General features: G+C 33.9%; 1 protein-coding gene across 5 annotated transcripts in view; it reads left to right on the top strand.

Annotated features, from left to right (window-relative positions):
* Positions 1–1,242: 1,242 nt before the first annotated feature.
* CALCRL (calcitonin receptor like receptor) overlaps positions 1,243–21,994 on the top strand; it is a 94,956-nt gene continuing 74,204 nt past the window's right edge. For 2 of the 5 annotated variants that reach the window (XM_057303327.1, XM_057303329.1), the window contains exons 1-3: positions 1,421–1,683; positions 18,006–18,232; positions 21,721–21,788. The gene's annotated coding sequence lies outside the window, so the exon portion shown is untranslated. Of the gene's footprint in view, positions 1,684–18,005; positions 18,233–21,720; positions 21,789–21,994 lie in introns of all 5 variants that reach the window. The other 3 variants (XM_057303319.1, XM_057303325.1, XM_057303328.1) reach the window with 3 other exon arrangements.

Raw genomic sequence — 21,994 nt, 5'->3', positions numbered from 1 at the left:
AGAGATTAGTTTATATCCTATTTTTGTATGTACTTATTTTTATTCACCTTGATCCTATTGATCTTAAAATCAAAGATGTATAATCAGTTTCTTCCATGGATCCAGGTAATAAAAATGTCAACAGGAGCGTAATGCTTCAGAACATGGTATCCCTTTAGTTTATGTTGACTTGTCCTCCTTTATTAGTTAAGAAAAAGTGTGAGCATCTCATTTTGTTCCTGAATTTTGCAGTAATTTACTGATTTTTCCAGTGCCTCTGATCTGAAATTTACTAAGGATTGAATAATTATCACAGTATCTTATCTATTTCTGAATGTTACATAATTTGTTGATTCAAATTCTTAGGGATATAAGCAGTTTTAGATACTATTTGATTAATCCCTTCTAGTTTACAGATGAAGAATCCGCCCAGTGCTGTTTAGGTTTCAGCAATTATGATTATTGTTGTATCTCACACACTTACCATATTATCAAAAGACAAGTGCATTTCAAATTTAAAGCATTCTACCCAGTTAATGCCCAACGATTTATTAAACACATTTGGAATAAAATTATGTTTTGAGGGAAAACTTTTTCTAAAAAATTAGAATATGTTACATATTTTACATAATCACTATATTTATAAGTTATCTGCATTTTTGGTAAGGGTATTTTGAGGGATAAATGTGATATAAATTACTTTTTTATTTCACAGGTGATAAGATAATTAAGTTAAATATTTTAAATACGTGCAAGTATTTAAATTTATAAATATGTTCTCAAAAGATTATTTTCCCTAATATATATACCTACATATAATGTCAAACTATCCTATACATATGTACACACACACAACACATACACACACAGTGGTTTTGTTTATGACACATACACATGTAGTTACAGTAAACAAAGTAAAAAAAGTTAAAAAAAACCTACAGGATAAAATGTCATCATTTAATTGTGAAAAACTGATCAGGCAATAGCTCTGGTTATTAGAATTCAGTATGAGTTGGATCACAGAGTTAATTATGATAGATGTAGGTATTATTTTTGTGTTCACTTATGAAGAAACACGTGTTAGATAATAGTTCCTCAATGCTTTGTAAAGTATAATTCCACACACACACCACACTCACACACACTCCCCTAACTCCTTTAATTCTTGGAGCAGGATATTATATTCAGATTTCCTTCAAATCACAGGCAGCTCTGTGTGGCAAGTTCTAACAGCACTCAGTCAAGGTGAAAGCCAGCCAGCTTTTGCTGCTAACAATGTATTCATACAGCATATGATCTCTGTCTGTTCAGGCTGCTTCTTGCTCATGTCTCAGAATAAGAAAGGAGTGCTGCTTTCCTGGGGTATGCTATTTGAGAAAGAAAGTAACCTAACACTAACTGCAGGCGGGGTCAGAGTGATGTAACAGGAAGCTCTGATGTTTCCCTTCTGCTGCTGAGCACATACAATGTGACAACACTTCCAATCTACTCAGAACAACCCTCTCTCTCCAGCAGAGAGTCTCACCTCCTGATAGAGGATCATCAAGCCCTGCTGACTGGACCTCAGCCTGCCTGCAGGATTAAATTGCAAGGCTTTCACTCTTCCTCACCTTGCCTGGAGGCAAATCTCTTCTGCGGAATCTCAGAAAATCAAATTCCATCCTAAGAATATTTCACCAAGAATTTCTTTAGAAGCTGTGCTGGGTGAGTACATTATTCAGAATAAATATATGTATTCTGAGTAGTATTCTCATTTAGTTTGGCAGTGTTTCTATGGTAGAATTTAGTGATATTGAAATAATATTGAAACATATTCTCACTTGTTTTGTATGTGAAAGAAACTACAGTGTATTACTCGAAAATGTATACAAAATCTATTACTACTAGATATTATTATGTACAGTGATATTCTAGAAGATAAATTCAGCAAGTAATAAAAATCTAAATGGATTAAAAGGCATACTTCAAACAAATAACTTAATCAGGGAACAATGTCTTTTAAAATTTGCTCTACTGTTAGCTAAGCTTAAATTTTGACAGCTGGAAAACATTTTCCCCCCAGGAAGGGTCTTTAAACTTTTTATAAAGTCAGTACTCTGAGAAAGGGGGGAAAGAGTAACTACTCACGGGGTCCCAGAGTCTTGGTCTCTCTGTAGTTGAACAAAATGGAGAATTAAAAGAAATCACTTTGGATTTATTATGTGTCTTCTACTTGCCTTTCACCTTTCTTTACACATATATCTCTAACTATTGAACTAATAGAATTTTCATTGTTCATTGTTGCCAGACGTGGTTAAGTCTCTATCTTGCTAACCCTGAATTGTTTCCGCTGTATTGGATCATGGGTGGGCTACAAAAGAAAAAGAAAAAAAAACCCGCTAGGATTGAGAAAATGTTATTTGTACATTAACTGTAATTTTACAACTCTTTAGCTAACAGCGTATTACTTCAATTTGTCTGGTATCCCTCTGCAAGCTTTTGCGGGGAGGATGTGAAATAGAGGTAACTGTGAATAAGGAAAAGTAGCAAAATTTTCCCAAATATGTATGTCAGATTAGTAAACAGAAAAATTAAAGTGTGTATTTAAAAAAAACAAGAATGTCCAGAAAAACTTACAGTAATGTTGAGATGAAACATCTGTTAATGCTTCCTTCACCAGTACAGACTGTGCTGGACTGTTAAGAAACTATTGTCTACTTAAGTGTTGGTATAGAGATATCACATATTTGTTGCTAAGAAAAATTAGATGTCAGATTTGGGTTCAAATTATATTGACTGATATAATTTATTTATATAAAAATTATACATCAGATTTGGGTTCAAATTATATTGACTGACATAATTTATATATATATATGTATATATATTCTTTCTTACCTATGTAATTATACTTTGCAAAATGTCCTTCAATGGAGAAATCCTGTATTTAATCACCCATAATCTGGCACATAAACAGTGAACTACAAACTCATTCTGAGTAACTCCCTCATAATTTTCTACTCAATTTTTCCACAAATTTCTCCCAATAATGGAAACTTCAATTAAGTCTTATTTTTGTGATTCTTAAAAAAATTATGCCTGATTTCCTATTTCCTTTCAATCACTAATTGTATTGAATTCCTTGACACATGTGTAGAAATGGAAAAGGTGTTTTTAGAAGGTGACTTTGTAAATAGTCACTAGATAATTAGGGAAGGAAATGAAAAGAACACATTAAATGTCTAACCTAATGCCATGGATTATTAACAAAAATTAAAATAGCATTATTTTTAGTTTAGATTATTTTCTTAGAAGAAGGTATTATATTAAGTTAATGTATTTTATAATAAGGAACTCCCCATAATTTTCTTACATAATTTAATTAAAATTTTAAAACTGTACTAATAGTATGACTTATAGTTTTTTATTTTCAGAAAATACTGTTAAAAACCACTAGGCACTGAATTTTGAAGGTCATTAGGCAGACTTATTTGAGAAAATAATTGAAAGTTTGAAATAAGAACTCATGTTATTATATTCTAAAGTTTGCTTTCCTTAATGATAAGAGAGTATCAGAGGATCAATGCATGCTTTCAGCTATGAAGAATTAACTTCTCTTTCTAGATGCTATAGGATGATATAATCAAAGCAGAGTCTAAGGCCAGTTCTAACTATGAAACGTAGGATTCAGAAACCATAAGAATAATGTGAGCTGAAGTACGTTTTACCTGTAATATTCCATTATCTTTAAGAAATATGCTTTAGGTTATTACTACAAGGTCTTTTTTTCCTAGCATAACTTAGCTCATCCCAAAATATTGTTTTGTTCGTTAAAATATGTAAACTTTTAGAATATATAAAACTATTCATCCACTTTGAAAAACAAAGATTGGAAAACCAGGAAAAGAAAAAGAAATCAGAATTGGTTCTGAATTCTAAGAATTGTGTGAAATGAATGACCAAGGTGTATGTACTTTACTCACTGGTGATGCCTAGCGTAAGTTTAAATGGAACCAAAACCCTGGCATATTTAGGAGAACCTTCACATTCATTGTATGGATTTTGCCATTATTTTATGCGTAATGAATTTATTTCAGTAAGAAATTCAAAATAATATTAAGACAAAGAAAGAAGACCTTAGATGCTTTATGCTAATGTGGATAAATTCTTTGATAAACACATAAAACTAATAAAACTTCAGTTAATAGTATTATTATATATTTTTAACTTACATCATTTTTGTGACCATTATAACACTATTTCGCTTTCAATTTTTAGCTGCATGGTTAAAATTTGATAGTAACTTGATTTTTAAGAGTTGTCTTAGAGATATTTATAGAAAAATTAACAAAGCATTTTTTAAAGGATCAAAATAATACATTCACTAAACAAAACTGATTTCATACTCTGTGTATGACTGTCAACACAGCTTGAAAAAATAATTCTGTTTTTAGAGCTATCATGATTATGGTATCAACTTCTCAAAAAACAAATATATTCAAAGGACATTATCTGAAATCATTGACTTTATTCTCTATCTTATCTTTGCTTAGGATTCAGAGATGGTATTAATCCAAAAATGTAAGCTGTATCATTGCAATGGTATTAATGAAAGATACTCAGTGTCAAATTTGTTACACCTCTTGAGTTCTTGACTCAATCAGACTATTAGAGAATACTCTTAAGATTAAAAGTCAGTACATAGCTATTTAAAGCATTTGTCTGTATCTGGGTTTGAAGTCCATGCATGAACTATAAACATTTATAATTTCTTAGGAAAGCTCTCTTTTTCTACCAAAGTACATCTACCATGCAGCACTATTACATTATTTCAAGAAATCCTCTCGTTTAATATAAGAAAATATTCTGATGAAATTAGAAGGAAAATAAAAATTTTCGAGAAACAGATCAGGGCTACATACTAACCAGATATTTCAATGATTTTCCCGTTTATTACCATAGGATTCCCATAGGAATTCCTGCCCAAATTTCTTCATCAACAGCAGTTACACAACGCAAATGATCCAGATAGTTTTCACATCTTAATTTTGGTTTACCTACCTATAATTTGGTTTGCAAATGATCCAGATAGTTTTCACATCTAAATTTGGTTTACCTACCTATAATTTGGTTTGTAATTTTGAAAATTGTAATTTAATTAGTACAAAATTGAAGCAGTAATAGGTGGAATACATTTAATCATATAACTTGGAATGTAAATATTGAGCTAGTGTTATTTAGGATAAAAGAACATATAATTATATATATAATAATTAAGTCAGCCAACCATTTAAATAATAGGAAATACATTGTTATACATTATATTGCCATTCCAATTTAAACAGAAAAGTCCTCAATAAATCTAGATTGTTATTTTCTCATGTCTAATTAGTATTATAATATTGTGCATTAAATCAATAATTTTGGCATTTCCAATATTTGTGTAATCTTGAAATCAAATTAGTTCTTAATTTAATAAATTATTTTACAAAAAAATGAAATGAATTAAGTTTTAATAACACAATAAAAGTCTTACTATTATTTAAAAATAAAAAAGAATCACTGGCTGTGAACTGAGTTAGAGTCTATGTTTATGAGATTATTAGTATTACTTATCAGATGATAAATTGCAAATATTTTCCTAGAACATGTTTCTTCCTTTTTTCTTTAAATTAGTTTGTTTACTTAAAAGAGACAGTATTCTACAAAACTAACAACTAATATATTATCATTTGCAAAAATGACCAAAATAGTGAATTTGTTTTTAAAATGTAAAACAAGTTGTATCTTTTTATTCCTTTGTGCTTTTAATTAAATGTATGTTTTTTACCTCACTACCAACTTAAAGGAGAAAAATCTCAACTCAACTCAACCCAACACAAACACAAATAAGTAAATAAATAAATAACCAACTTACTCCTATGGTATTAACGCTATAACTCTATACTTTATTGAGATTGTTGGATGGAGCCCAATTTTCAGAGAAATCTTATTCCCATTAATATGGAATGTATTTTTTAATAAAAATGTTAATATGGCATAAACTTTTGTATAAATCTGTCATTATTTTTCTATTCGGGTTTAGGTGAACCTGAGCTCAGCTGTGTTTCTTATAAAACCACAGTGACTCCTGAGTATGTCCCTTGGTATATTAAATAACAGTGATACAGTAAATGGCAACTATCTGGTTTACGAGAGCGACCCTCTCCTCACAGTTTAGTCACTTGGAGATTCATTAGCATATTCAGGAGCACACAGGCTTGGTTTTATCAAAACTAAGATAAATTTGTCTTATATCCCAGTATCAATTTCAAAAATCTGCAACTGAGTATTAATCGAATCCATCTCCATGAACATGATACCAATTGTTGCTTAGATATTTTGTGCATAAACCTCCATTTTGCTTTCTTTCCAAGGATAATTTGAAGGGAAAATCAGAAATGTGGTAAGTACTAGAGAAGAATAAAGCATGTTATAACTGAAAATAAGGAGGATTAAGACTATGAGAAAAGAATGTTGTCAAACAAAATGTGTGTGTGTGTGTGTGTGCTTTTTTTTTTTTTTTTTTTTTTTTTTTGGCCTAACTCTGTAGTTGTTTTCTAATGTGAGGCAAAGAGCAGACTTACTTTTACTTGAATAATGGAAACCTAATATTAGACTGACATGTTTAAATATTTTATTAATCAGCCTACATATGTCTTCTTCAAAAAGTTATTTTCAATAAAACTCTTATTTTAAATCTTTTTCAAAACATGCCAATATACTTTTTAGCTAAGGCAAAAAATATAACTCACACATTTGTGTTTTGGAAATGTAGGTATAATCCCTGTTTGAAACAGCTGCCTAAAATGGAGTATACTTCAGACAGCATTCATCCTTACTACAAGGATGCCGCTACATTGTAAATCTGTTAAACATAATTTCATTAAACTCCCAGTTAACTAACTAAAATATCTTTGGACTTGTCAGGCTTATTTGGTAAATATATATATTTATTGTCAGCTTAAGCCTCTGGTCCTTGACATTATTAGATGAGTGCACATATCTTCATATTCCTGAGGGACAAATAATTTTTTTTTTTTTTTTTTTTGCCTCAGACAAGAGAGTCTGCCTTCCCTGCTGCAGTTCTCTCTCCCAATTTAGCAGCGGATGAATTTTTCCATACTGCACTAATACAGGAGAACACCTTTTTAAAGGGTGGCTTGCCCTATTGAGATTATTTAGTTGATTTCTTTGAGGACTTGCCTTCGGCCATGTACGTGATTAATTACTCACGTATAATTCATTTAACCTTACCCAAAGCCTCAGGAATTATTGTTGTTGTTGTTGTTGTTGTTGTTGTTGGCAGATAAGAAACTCCAAAACCAAGGCACTGAGCTTCTAGGTAATGTGCCCCAATCACATAGCTATTCAAGTGGAGGTGCCAGGAACTTAATCCTGGCAATCCAGACTCCAGAGCTCACGCTTTTAACCACCCCACTTCCCTTGGGGCACCTGGGTGGCTCAGTCAGTGAAGCGGCTGCCTTCGGCTCAGGTCATGATCCCCGGGTCCTGGGATGGGGCCCCGCATCAGGCTCCCTGATTGGTGGGGAGCCTGCTTTTCCCTCTCCCTCTGCTTGCCGCTCCCCCTGCTTGTGTTCTCTGTCTGTCAAATAAATAGATAAAATCTTAAAAATAAATAAATAAATAAAACCACCCTGCTTCCCTTTCCTGTTGGTGGCTGGCAGTATCTAGTCACCCCTAGTGTGAATGGATGCTCGTTCCAGAACCTTAGGTTAAAGGGCAGGCAGACCTGAGATATGTTGAGGGTTTGGTTCTAATAAAGTGATCTTAATAAAGTGATACCATAATAAATAAAGCCAGTTGAATGAACTTTTTGGTTTCCCAGTACATATAAAAGTTATGTAAATAGTGTAGTGCAATAGCATTATGTTTAAAAAACAACATATATACCTTAATTTAAAAAAAATACTTTATTGCTAGAAGATGCTAACCATCATCTGGAGCTTTGAGTGAGTTGTGGAAGAGGGTTTTTTTTGTTTTGTTTTGTTTTGTTTTTTGCTGGTGGAGGGTCTTGCCTTGATGTTGATGGTTGCTGACTGATCAGGGTGGTGGTTGCTGAAGGTTGGGGTGGCTGTGGCAATTTCTTAAAATAAGTCAATAATGAAGTTTACTGCATCCATTGACACCTTTCATGAATGGTTTCTGTGTAGCATGAGATGTCGTTTGATAGCATTGTACCACAGAACTTTCAAAATTGGAGTCAGTCCTCTCAAACCCTGCAGCTGCTTTATCAACAAACTTTATGGAGTATTCTAAATCCTTTGTTGTCACTTCAACAATCTTCACATCATATTCCCCAAGAATAGATCCCATTCAAACCACTATCTCTGCTCACCCACAAAAAGCAACTGCTCGTCTGTTAAAGTTTTATCATGAGATTACAGCAAGTCAGTCACATCCTCAGTCTCTCCTTCTAATTCTAGTTCTCTTGCTATTTCTACCACATCTGCAGCTATTTCCTTCCACTGAAATCTTGAACCCCTCAAAGTCAGCCTTGAGGGTTGGAATCAGCCTCTCCCAAACTCCTGTGAATGTTGATACTTTTACCTTTTCCCATGAACCATGTATGTTTTTAGTGGCATCTAAAATGAATTCTTTCCAGAAGGTTTTCAGTTTATTTTACTCAAATCCATCAGAAGAATCACAATGTATGGCAGTTTTAACCTTACAAAATGTATTTCTTAAATAATAAGACTTAAAAGTTGAAACTACTCCTTCATCCATGGGCTACAGAATGGATGCTGTCTAAGCAGGCATGAGAACTACATTAATCAACATTAACCTCATTGCACATTAATCTCATTGTATGTCAGAACTCTTGGGTGACTGGGTGTATCTTTCATGAGCAGTAATCTTTTGAAGGGAATCTTTTTTCTTTTTTTTTTTCTGAGCAGTAGTTCTTGACAGTGGGCTTAAAATACTCAGTAAACCATGCTGTCTACAGATGTGCCATCTTCCAATCTTTGTTGTTCTATTTTATAGATTACAGGCAGAGTAGATTTAGCATAATCCTTAGGGCTCTAGGACTTTTAAAATGGTAAATGAGCATTGGCTTTAACTTAAAGTCACCAGCTGCATTAGCCCCTGACAAGAGAGTCAGCCTGTCCTTTGAAGCTTTGAAGCCAGGCATTGACCTCTCTTCTCTAGCTATGAAAGTCCTAGATGACATCTTCTTCCTATAGGAGGCTGTTTTGTCTACACTGAAAATCTGTTGTTTCCTGCAGCCACCTGCATTAATTATCTCAGGTAGGTCTTCTGGAGAACTCGCTGCAGCTTCTACATCAGCACTTGCTGCTTCCCCTTGCACTTTTATGTTACAGAGATGGCTTCTTTCCTTAAACTTCATGAACCAAACTGAGCTGGCTTCAAATTTCTTTTTTTTTTTTTAAAGATTTTACTTATTTTATTCGACAGAGATAGAGACAGCGAGAGAGGGAACACAAGCAGGAGGAGTGGGAGAGGAAGAAGCAGGCTCATAGCGGAGGAGCCTGATGTGGGGCTCGATCCCATAACGCCGGGATCACGCCCTGAGCCAAAGGCAGACGCTTAACCACTGTGCCACCCAGGCGCCCCTGGCTTCAAATTTCTTATTCAGCTTCCTCACCTCTCTCAGACTTCATAGAATTGAAGAGAGTCAGGGCCTTGCTCTGGATTAGGCTTTGGCTCAAGAGAATGTTGTGGCTGGTTTGATCTATCCAGACCCCTGAAGCTTTCTTCATATCATCAATAAGACTCCTTACCTCTCTCATTATTTGTGTGTACCTTGGAGTAGCACTTTTAATTTCCTTCAAGAACTTTTCCTCTGCATTCACAACTTGGCTAACTGGTGCAAGAAAGCTAGCTTTTGACCATCTCAGCTTTCAACATATCTTCCTCACTAAGCTTAGTCATTTCTAGCTTTTGATTTTAAGTGGGAGATATGTAACTCTTCCTTTCAACTTCAACACATAGGGACCATTGTAGGGTTATTAACTGGCCCAATTTCAATATGGTCGTATCTTGAGGGAATAGGGTGGCACATGGAAAGGGACAGAGATGGGTGAGCAGTCAGAATACACACAACATTTATTAAGTTTGCCATTTTATATTGGCATGGTCAATGGTGTCCAAAACAATTACTATAATAATATGAAAGAACATTGATCCCAGATCACCATAACAATATAATAATAATGAAAAAGTTTGAAATTTTGAGAGAATTACCAAAATGTGACACAGAGACATGAAGTTAGCAAATGCTGTTGGATAAATGGTACTGATAAGCTTGTTTAATGCAGGGTCACCAAAACCTTCAATTTATAAAAAATGCAATAGCTGAGAAGCACAATAAAATGAGAAATGCCTGTATATAAGAGGTAAAATCTGCAATTTATAATTTCCCATCTTTCTTTCCGTATGCATTTCCTTCCACTAAATTCTTTCATCTATACCTGCTTAGCCCTCACCTTCCTCCAAACCAAATGCCCAGTAGTTACCCTCTAGCCTCTAGTAGTTAAAAGTAGCTTAGAAAACAAAAATTTTGAAGAAATATTTTTCAGAAGACCTCAGTGTTGCTCTTAAAGCCTTCAACTGATCAGATGTGACCCAGACACATTATCCAGATAATCTCCTTTACTTAAGGTCAACCGATGTTAGATGTCAATCACATCTACAAAATACCTTTACAGCAACATCCAGACTAGATCAAACTGGGCACCATAGCCTGGCCAACTTAATGCATACAGTTAACCATTGCAACTAGTTAGGGGCATTCATCCATACTTGCTCTTTTTTGTTTTTTTTTTAAGATTTTGTTTATATATTTGACAGAGAGAGAGAGACAGCCAGCGTGAGAGGAAACACAAGTAGGGGGAGTGGGAGAGGAAGAAGCAGACTCCTAGTGGAGGAGCCTGATGTGGGGCTCGATTCCAGAAAGCTAGGATCACGCCCTGAGCTGAAGGCAGATGCTTAACAACTGAGCCACCCAGGCGCCCCAATACTTGCTTTTTTCCCCAAAATTATTTAGGTTTTTATGTTTTGGAAATTCTTTAAAAATTCCTACTGGAATGATAATTGGAATTGCAGTGAATTCATTAGTTAAACTGAAAATGATTAACATCTTAACATTAAGTCATCTAACTATGAGCATGGTATATATTCTCCAGTTACTCAGTCCTTTTTTTTTTTTTTTTTGAAGAGGGGTGGAGTCTGATTTGGTTCTAAATATAGGTAGAAGAAATATTTAAAACAATTATAAATGAGGGAGGTTGAAAAGGTATAAGGTTTGTACACTCCAAAAAAAAAAAAAAGGTAGCTTGTTTTTCCTCTACATGATTCACATGAGACCTTCCAGACTGTTCTTTCTTTTATGTAATTAAAGTCTGCTCTCATTGCGTATCTTATTTGGGAAACTTTATGTTCACACCAGAATTTAATCCTATCAAAGAACAGTTGTATTTTAAGTTATATGACTTATTGCTATTGAGGGGGTGCTAGGGTTAAACAGAATGATCCTCTGTTTAGCAAGCACTCACGATGTGCCAGGCCCAATGCTAGATGTTAAAGGTAAGCAAGACAGGACCCCTGCTCTGGACAATGTCAGCTCCACCTCAGTGCTCAGTGCCAATTAAAGTATGAACTCTTCATCTATAGTGCTGGCTGCCACTCAGCTTTTCATCTTGTCACAAGGTCAGGACTGAAAGCCTGAAGTAGGTTGTTTTCTAAAATGACAAAACTTGATAAATCAGATATTTTCTGTACATATTTATTATATTTGGGAAACCTTGTATTACAGATGACACATTAAAAAAAAACGCAACCCTGAAATAAAGAACAGTCTAATGGACTCTACCTCATTGACAATTGTATGTGCTTTGGTTAAGATATTCTGAAATATCTAATTTACAACTGCTTCTAATGTAACTTTGATCATTCGTACGTCAACAGAAAGATTTCCTTGCATCGAAATCAATCACAAACATCATGGTTGGGTATCAGAAACTGTTCATTTTTAAGACAGAAAGAATGTAGTTAAAGAAAGATATTCTAAGAATAAAGCTTTGAAGAATGCTTGGTTTCATTAATTTTTTTATTGAATTAAGTAAATTTATTTTTTTTATAATTTTTATTTTGCTATATTAGTCACCATACAGTTGGTTTCATTAATTTGAACAGGAAGACCTTCAAATGAGATATGAACAAGTATTAAGGTCTAGAACAAACTGACAGGGGTGAAGCCCACAAAATGATTTTCCTAAATATTGTTTAATATTTTAATTAATTGAATTCCTCACATGAGTTAACTTCCTTAATTATACACTTTCCAAAAGGATTTCCTGTGCTGTGTTCCATGTTATCAGTTCAAAATTATTAGAAAACACTTACTGAATCTCTTTGATCATAAAATTAAAATATGTCCATATTTAATGAACCAGATTCCAGCCTACTTCTTTCAAATTAATACACCAAAATTAACAAAGAGTTTTTATGTTTGAGTCATTGTATAACTCAAACATCCTTTAAAAATTCACTAATTGTATGATTTTTCAGATTAACCCTGAAAGCTGATTATTCACTAAATTCTCAATGTCATAAAAGACTACATATTTAAAGTTGCAAGCTTGCGACTCTATCAATTCTAGTACTATCTGTACCATAAAGGACTACATGTTCAAAACTTCTCATGTCACATATGGTTTCTGAAGCTAGAGTCCTGAATAAGGTAAAGAAATCTAGTTAATGGGTTTCTAACAGAAATAGGAGACTCTAGCTCTGTGTGTCCTCAGAGGGTTTCATTAAGTGTAACTATGATGTAGATCTTGAAATAGCATCTGCTTTAAAAAAAAAAAAAAAGTTAGATTTCTCCATTTAGACACCATTCTGCTCCTAATTACTCAAAGTCATGTAGACTTTAAGGATTGTTCTACATTCTGGCCTATGATTTTACTTCCAGATATAACTGCATAATTTTATAATCAGGGAAGGACACAGACTGTAAATACAATGTATGAGCTTTTCTAGCTTTTCTATCAATTCCTACTTGGATAACTCTTTAGGATTAAATTAAATTTGTAATAAACAACAAAGATTATTGTGCATCATATTTATTGATGTAAGATGATAATAGAAATTAATGAAATAATACTTATTTGAATGAATTAGCTGAGTAACTTTTTTAAGTTTATCGTGTTTCCTTTACTCTTCATCACATATCCACCGTTACAGCACCTGAATATGAAAAAAACGCTAATCTTCCTTATTTGTGGGCCTATAGTTCCTGGATTCCAGATTTTCGTATTTCTTCTTCCTTCACCTCCAGACAAACTTAATTCTCATTAGTACTTCTGATATCAATTAGCATAAAATTAAGGAATGGTAAGCACATTATCTGAAATAAGATTAAAAATTATCTGTGGGTTTCTCTCAAAGAGCATAAAATGTTCTTCTCTCAGAAATCCATGTCAGCTCCCTTTCCACCCTGGAGTCTGCTCAGATACAAAGTTTTCTTCGGGACCTCACCTAGACACTATTTAAAGTCAGCTACACCTATAGCACCATAACCCCTTTGCTCATCTTCATCTATTTTCTTTTGTCCTAGCTTTTTCCTATAACATCAATCACATTGCAGCAAACCATCAACTATGTTTATTTTCTGTCCATATCTTTAACACATAAACTCTACATGGACAAGCACTTCTGCCTGCTTTTTTTCCACTAATATATCCTAAGCATCTAGATAAGTGCCTGCACCTAGTAGGTGCTTAAATATTGCTTAATAAATAATTAAATGAATGAATATGTTTCTTTGTATCAGTCTCTGAAAACTAGATAGTGACTCTGTGATTTTGTTTGGAGTATAAAATAGATGCTAGAGCTGAAATTTTGAAGGTGTTAGACACATGACCCATTGCCAAAGAGAAAATACTCAGAAACTAATTATCATTTTATTATTCTTAGGTCAACCTAATATTTATCCCTCCACTGCTTTTGTAAAGGGAAATAAATTAGTAAAGATGCTTTCTGTAATGCAGTTAGTGTTCAGGTTTCACTGAATTCCAAGGAATGACCTTTCAAACTAGGGTAAATGAGAGGTTGCTTGGTATTTTAACACAAAATGTTGAAGCATTTCCCCAAATGGCCAAACAATGGCTGAACTTGGCAGAATTTCTTGTTGAAACTGGCAGACCTGCCAACTGTTGCCTCCCAACAAAAGTCTAACTCCATTACTTATTGCCTTTCTGGACAATAGTACTAAAAAGTCTATAGAAAGTTCTAGAAAAAAACTTGGCAGTGAAATTGAAAAAAAAATCAGTCTTTTAAGAAAATATATGTAGAATACAAGTTCATTTAATTCACAAAAAATTACACACCTATTTGATAAGTGATGAGTTACGTGCTTGAAAATCTGTAATTTATTAAGCTTCTAAGTGTTAATTTATAAATATTTAAAGATAATTTTAAAGAGAATACCAACTGTCAATGCCCTTTCATCCTTGTATAGTTTTGGAAATTTTCCAAACATAAAGCCAAAGGACATTTTTATAAATTGAAATATATGTTTGCCCTTAAATAAAGTCATGATTTGTTTGAAAGCTTCATGATGGATTTTCACAAAATATGTCTTCTGAATTGACTCACCTCATAAGTTATGACAATACTTGTCTTTTTACATTTAGATTCTCTATGTGCTGAGATTCACATAGCTAACTTTATTTTCTTTTAAAACAGAGTGCTAATCATTCATTTACCTAGAAATATCATAACTGGGCGATATGCATGTCATAATTTTCCTTTGAGAAAAAGACTGCTTCTCAAATTATGCTCATACTATTCAGAGAAAATATGTACATAAAATGTTTTGAAGTTATTTTGCTGTTTATTTCAACGTATTATCTAATAACACACTGGCTGAATTTTAAACCACAAGCAGCAAAACTAGTCTGGATTAAACAACTCTCTGTCCGAAATGAAGTATTGCTCAAAACATAAAAGCAAATTGTCAAATAGCTTCTTTTTACCACCATCCTTTCCTATTCTTTAACTCTTCTTGAACTTCCAGACTTTATCGGATATGGTCATTATCAAATAATGTACTTATAATAAATTTCTGATTGCAAAACATAAATGATAACAATGCCCTGACAAAAGCTGCATTTTGTTTTAAGGACTAGTCTACATTCAATTTATTTCTGGTATGTTTATATACAGCATCACAACCCAGTATTCTACAACACATTTCCTTTTTCCCAAGAAGCTTAAAACAGACAAAATTAATAATAATAAAATAAAGCTGAGACCAACAGACAATTGACAATTTTTAATCTAGATGAGCTTGGCAAAATGGTGGGAAAAGCACTTAAAAATAAACTTTACATCAATAAAATCCCCAACTGAAATTTCAATTCAGGTACTTTGTACTAAATTATTGTACAGGGGAGCCTGGCTGGCTCAGTCAGAAGAGCATGTGACTCTTGATCTCAGGGTTGTGAGTTCAAGCTCCACATTGGGTATAGATTACTTAAAAATTAAGTCTTTTAAAATAAAATAAAATAAAATCTTAAAAAAATAAGTAATTAATTTAAAAAATATGATGCAATAATGACTAATTTCTTACAGGGAGCAGACACACTTTATGCTTTCTCAAGCTAGTATCAGTCCTTACAATGACAAATAGAGACTCCCAGTAGTCTGATTCAGTAAAAGCAGTGCCAAAATACTTGTTCTTGCTCATCAAGATTCAGCAGAGACACCACATATTCTTGAGAGCCTTTTCTAATAGTGCAACTTGTAGGATGAAAAAGGCTGTTTTGAGGTTTGAATAATTGCATGATGTAAAAAATTGCTGTCAATTTAAAATAGTTTCACTAAATATTACAATTGGCTCTCCACTGCATAGTGGAATCAAAGATATATCCTAATATGCATATATATATATATATTAGTAATTTTTCAGCTTTTATATCAGCTAGATCACCTTGACTGTGTTGAATATCTCTATTCCAGGAGATTGATTGTAACACCAGAGACATAGCTAGCTAGCCTACAGCATAAAATAGGACCTTAAATCAATTTTGTAGTTCATGATGTTGGCCAAACAAACGTATTTAACAATTCTCTAATTAGTCGTATTTTAACTAATTCTTTCTAGCTGTCCTCCCCTCAGACGTCTCTAAAGGAACAAATGTGCTGTGTTTACATGCATCCCATCCTGGAATAAATCCAGAACACTGCATTTTGTTACAGGTCTGGTGACAGTATCTTTGGTAAACGGCAAGATGAAGGGTTTGAAGATTGACCCAGAAGTTGATAAAACAAGACATGAAAGGAACAAGTTAGGGAGTGAAGGGCCAATCTGGAAAACAGAGAAAAGAGAAGATTCAGAAAATTTTTCATCTAGAGAACAGATATATATATGACTGTAAGAATGTAATTAACTTAGGAATTATTGCTCACTGAGTAAACAGACTGACATAAAACCAGAGTGAGAGATGGGTTTTGAAAGTAAAAGAAATTAGATCAAGAAAAGGGAGTGAACAAAATAGGAAAAGAGAGAGAAGATAAAAGGGGGGCAATAAAAGAAGATAAATTGGTTCAATAAGATATTTTATTTGCCAGAAAGGTTAGAAAATAAAAATCCAGCACTGAACTGCATAAATTAAGATGCAGAGATACTTTGAATACATGGCCATGGACAAAAAGTTAGTATGCAAATGCCTTCCTGCTGCTTGATCTAACAGTTCAGATAGGAAAACTTTATCTGCCTATTCGTTTGGGAAATTGGATTGAGGGTTAAGCCCAGAAGTTTTTCCTTCTGATAAGAGGTGAGGAGTGTTTATGAGAAGTTGTGAGAGGCAAACACCACCTCCTGGATGATAATCATGTTCTAAGTCTTGGGCCCTATTGGTCAAGATAATAACTGCACTTTTAACGGTCTTGGGGTCTGACCTCCTGGCAAGTCTTGGTCTGTCTAGGACGCTTTCTCAAAAAGCAGCCCTGATACTGGGCTATATTAATCATACTACACCTAAAGCACCAGAACTATTTGGTAAAATATGAACCCCTTGGCTCATTCCAAATCTACCAAATCAGGCTGAGATCACTCAGCATACAGAGGGAGGAATGCTTTAATGATCCCTGTGTGCCCTGAAAATAGTTTTCTCTCTATTGAACTCTGGATATGGTGAGAATTAAGACATAAAAACACAATTAGGTCCAAATTTACAATAACAAAATAAAAGTATTAACAGGACACATGTTTAACCAAGTGATTCTCTTTCTAAATAATAAAATAACAAGCATTAATTCACATGAACTACATACAAATAATAAGACATATATATTACTTTTTCTTCTAATTTTCACTTTGAGTATTAGTTTTGTGATTTGTGGGTGTATTTTCCCTGTCTGAATCATCCTAACTTAAAAGTCTTGAGAATCTGGTAATAGTCCAAAATACAAGACCCTTCCCTCTTTCACTGGACTCAGAGGTAAATACACACACCCACACCCACACAATTGATTCATGGGCTGTTCATTGTTGGTGTTCCAAAATTTCCTCCATACAACTAGGAAAGTAACCTAAAGTCAAATAGAATTCATACACCTGATATCATTTTTATAAAATTCTAAGTGTTTAAATTGTTCATTGACTATGATTTAACCGTGAAGTATTCAAAGGGGTTCTAATCTTACAATATCTTGACAAAAGTAAGTAAACTTCCAAATTGGATTGGTGATGTGTATGGCAGCTGCATTTCCCTCACCCCAGGGCTCTGACCTATCCCAAATACATTGCATTTTGAAATTTTGGTCCATAAATCAACAAATACATAATCCCAGATTAAGGAATCATACTCTTCAGAGTGTTCTACAAAAATGTTTTCTAACTTTAAAAATCTCGTACATACAAAAGATTATGCATAGCATAAATATATTGTTTAAATAAACAAGTGCCTGTTCATGGAACCCAGCTTGTCCATCATGTTCCTCTTTTTTTTTTTTTAAAGATTTTATTTATATATTCGACAGAGATAGAGACAGCCAGCGAGAGAGGGAACACAAGCAGGGGGAGTGGAAGAGGAAGAAGCAGGCTCACAGCGGAGGAGCCTGATGTGGGGCTCGATCCCATAACGCCGGGATCACGCCCTGAGCCGAAGGCAGATGCTTAACCGCTGTGCCACCCAGGCGCCCCCATCATGTTCCTCTTAATTAAGTCACACACATGGCCCCAGAAGTAAGCCATTAACCAAAACTTGTATATTATTCCTTAGCTTTTCTTTATGGCATTAACACATACGTGCATGCTTCTAAGCAATGTGTTATTTAGTTTTGCTGTTTTTATGTTTATTTTTATGAGAGTGCAGTCACTCTGAATATAGACTTCAGAGATTGCTTCTTTCATTTAACATTTTGGAGATGCAGTCCTATTAATGTATGTAGCTGTTTCTTTCTTTTCACGTTTGCAGTGTTCCATGGTATGACTATACGATAGTGTATTTCTCTTTTCTACTGCTGAGAGACATTTGGATTGCTTCCACCATTTTACTAATACAAACAATGAAGCAGCAAATGTATTTTTTACAAATCTCCTGGTACATATATGCCCGAGTTTCTTCAAGGAATATACTTTCAAGTGGGATTTCAGGATTTAGGCAATTCAAAGTGCTTGTACCAATTTATACTCTCATCAACAGTGTATGAAGTTTCCACTGCACCACATCCTTTCCAACACTTTCTATTATTGCTAAACTTTTAAATTTCTGCCAGACTGGTGGCAGTAATATAGTATCTCATTGTGATTTTAATTTGCATTGCCCTGATTATCAATCACAGCAAATTTAGATGTAAAAAGAATTAAAATTTTTCTCTGAAACATTTGTCTTTAATTGGGTAGCAGTAACTTGATGTTGTAGAATTATGGATAAGTCACTTTTGCTTGTAATTATTTAAGAGAAGGACTGACTACCTTGTTTCGGTTAGGTGGTCCAGGAAAAGGAGAAAGTGTATTTTATTACTTTTAAAACTGGGAAGATATAAATAGCATTTCTCAGCATGACAAGAACACAAACTGATAAGGCCTAGAATCATATCTCTAACTTCCCATTTCCTTTATTCAAACATCCCATCAAATACACATAAAAAACCTCTTTTAAAAATAAATAAAGGAAGAAAATGACTAATTCCATTCAGATGCATGTGCACTTTTTCTTTAATAGACTTTATTTTTTAAAGCAGTTATAGGTTCACAGCAAAACTGAATGGAAGGAACAAAGATGACCCATATGTCCCTGTCCCCGTTCATGCACAGCGTCTCCCACTATCAACATCAACAGTGTAGCATACTTGTTACAACTGAGGAACCTATAGTTGACACAGCATGGTCACCCCAAATCCATAGTTTACATTAGGGTTCACTCTTGGTGTTTAACATTCTATGACTTTGGACAAACGTATACTGACGTGTTGTATGCTTTTTATAATCTTTTGAATAGTTAAAATCACTTATGGAGCTTACAAATGTCTTGAAAGAGAGTGTCTCTCTACTGTGGTAAAAGTTAGTTCTTATACATGAAAACATTAGAGAAGGCATTGAAGTTCGTGTCTTTCACATAATCCCTCATTTTGGAAACCACCTGATTGCCTTTATACACATCAGCTGAATCTAACCAATATACTTTTTCAATGTTTTGATTTCCTCTTACTAAATATACCTAGATTCACATCTCTTTAGCTCAATTGTTGTGCTTCACCATGACATTACATTACGCTTATCTGTTATTCTTATTTGCCACATTTCTTTTCTTTGTTTTTAAGGTTTAGTTGATTTTGATCATTGTCTAATCAGTTCAGCCAATGGCATTATTTGAACAAAATTAACTTTCTTTTGAGTTTTCTTTAGATATATCTATCTAGAGGGTTTATGTTTTCTTTGCGTCTTTTCTTCTTGGATATTAATTAACCTTTGGTACTACAGATACAGATATTTTTCAGAGAAGAGTGGAAGTAAGACCATGCTGACATATGCATTATTACATTAAAATGTACAATGCATTGGGGCGCCTCGGTGGCTCAGTTGATTAAGTGCCCAACTGTTTATTTCAGCTCATGTCATGGTCTCAAGTGAAAGTGAGGCCTGCAAAGGGCTCCACACTCTGTGGGGAGTCTGCTTGAGATTCTTTCCCTCTCCCTCTAACCCTCCCCATGCTCCTCTCGGTCTTTCTCTCTCTCTCTCTCTCTCTCTAAAATAAATAAATCTTTAAAAAAAAAAGACATATACAACATGTTTACTAATCAAAATTACCTCATCAGTAAATTTTCTGATAGCTAGAAGAAACTACGGACATATTTGTTTTCTACTTATCCCAAATCACCAAAAGGGTGGAAAGATTCTTTCATAGCATTTTCAGCTGGAGTGAAAATAAAATCTCTAGAGCCATGCAGAAGAAAACCAATAACACTTCATGGTCCTTTCTATTTCATGTGCTATTTTCTAGCAAGTTGTGAAAATACTCAAAATAAACTTCAACTTTGAACCTTCTGAATTCCATGTATATGCCAGTAAAGTCTGAGACTGACAAGAGTTTTTATTTTTCCAAAATAGCTTGTAGAAAATCCAGATTCTAAAAATGTGCAGTTTGTTGGCGTAAAAACACACATCTCCTTAGTAAGACTAGTCCATGATCCTAATTGTAACATATACTCCACAATTTATAATAATATATAACAAATTATTAAAAATATGTGAAGTTGTACAAATTCACAAAGTAATCCAAAAATGTTTTTTGTCACAGAAATTTGATTGCAGAGATTGCTTTTAACATAGCTTTCTTAACTTTAGAGTTTTCATGTAAATATCCCTATTGACTTCATAGAAATCCTTGACAATAATTCAAAGGTTGTTGTTAGAAATAGCAACAAATTGATGATCCATAAAAGTAAGTTCAATAAAAGCCTCTCAAATCGCCATACGAACTAATGGAGATAAATAATTTGTGAACACAAATTTGACATTTTTGAAGTTCAGTAAGTTCAAATACCGTGTAATTGCAAAGTTGGATTAAATTTGATTATAGCTATATTTTGCTTTCAACATTTGAGTCTGAAAAGAGGCATAAAAACCCCATTTACATACATTAAGTCTTTGTTCAGTGGTAGGTGAATCTCACGTTTTGGTAATGTCCTATGTTTAAAGAAAGTTAAATGCTAAACTGCCATGATCTAGCCTTTGCCTCCCTCTTTGACAAGGTCTATGACACTCTTTGCCCCCATTCATTCCACTTTGATCACACTGACCTTCCTTCTGTACTTTGAACTGGCTACGTCATTCCATCCTCAGAACCACTGACCAATACTTCCCTTCTTCCAGGAACAACCTTTCTCCTGAACATTTCAGGGCATCCACCTCTTCCTACTGCTAAGATCTTGAACAACAGGGACCATTCTTCTTGTTTGTGCCCCTTAAAATCTTCATTATTAAAAAATAAGGTGCCAAGAACAAAGTTCTTGATTACCTCCAGGTTAGCATGATGGCAACCTAGTAACCTAAAAGTGCCTGATACATCTCCTACCAACTTCCCATTAAAATTCAACACTTAAAATATAGGGGTTTATGGTTTGAAGAAAAAAACCACACTAGTACATAACCTTAAGTTAAATTCTGTAAAATCCCATTATTCACTAATAATATTACCAAATTCACAGGAATGTTCTCTTGTCATCCAGGGTTCTACGATGATACACCAACCACTTGTGCTGCCACCTGTCAAAACTTTGGATGGCCCTACTTTCAGGTATTGCGTTCATTACAAAAGAACATTCAGGACCTAAAGAAAGGAACATGCTGGATTTCCAATGAGGTTGAGAATAATATGAAATGTTAACAATAGTAAGAAAGATTTCACAGAATGATTTATAACTTAATGTCAGATAACTCCCGAATAAAGGAATGAAGGGTAGTCTAACAAAATACTGGTAGAGATGGACTTATGGGCATCTG

This window comes from Ursus arctos, unplaced genomic scaffold, assembly GCF_023065955.2.
Source record: "Ursus arctos isolate Adak ecotype North America unplaced genomic scaffold, UrsArc2.0 scaffold_1, whole genome shotgun sequence".
Lineage (NCBI taxonomy): Eukaryota > Metazoa > Chordata > Mammalia > Carnivora > Ursidae > Ursus > Ursus arctos.
This window is presented reverse-complemented; position numbering and strand designations above follow the sequence as displayed.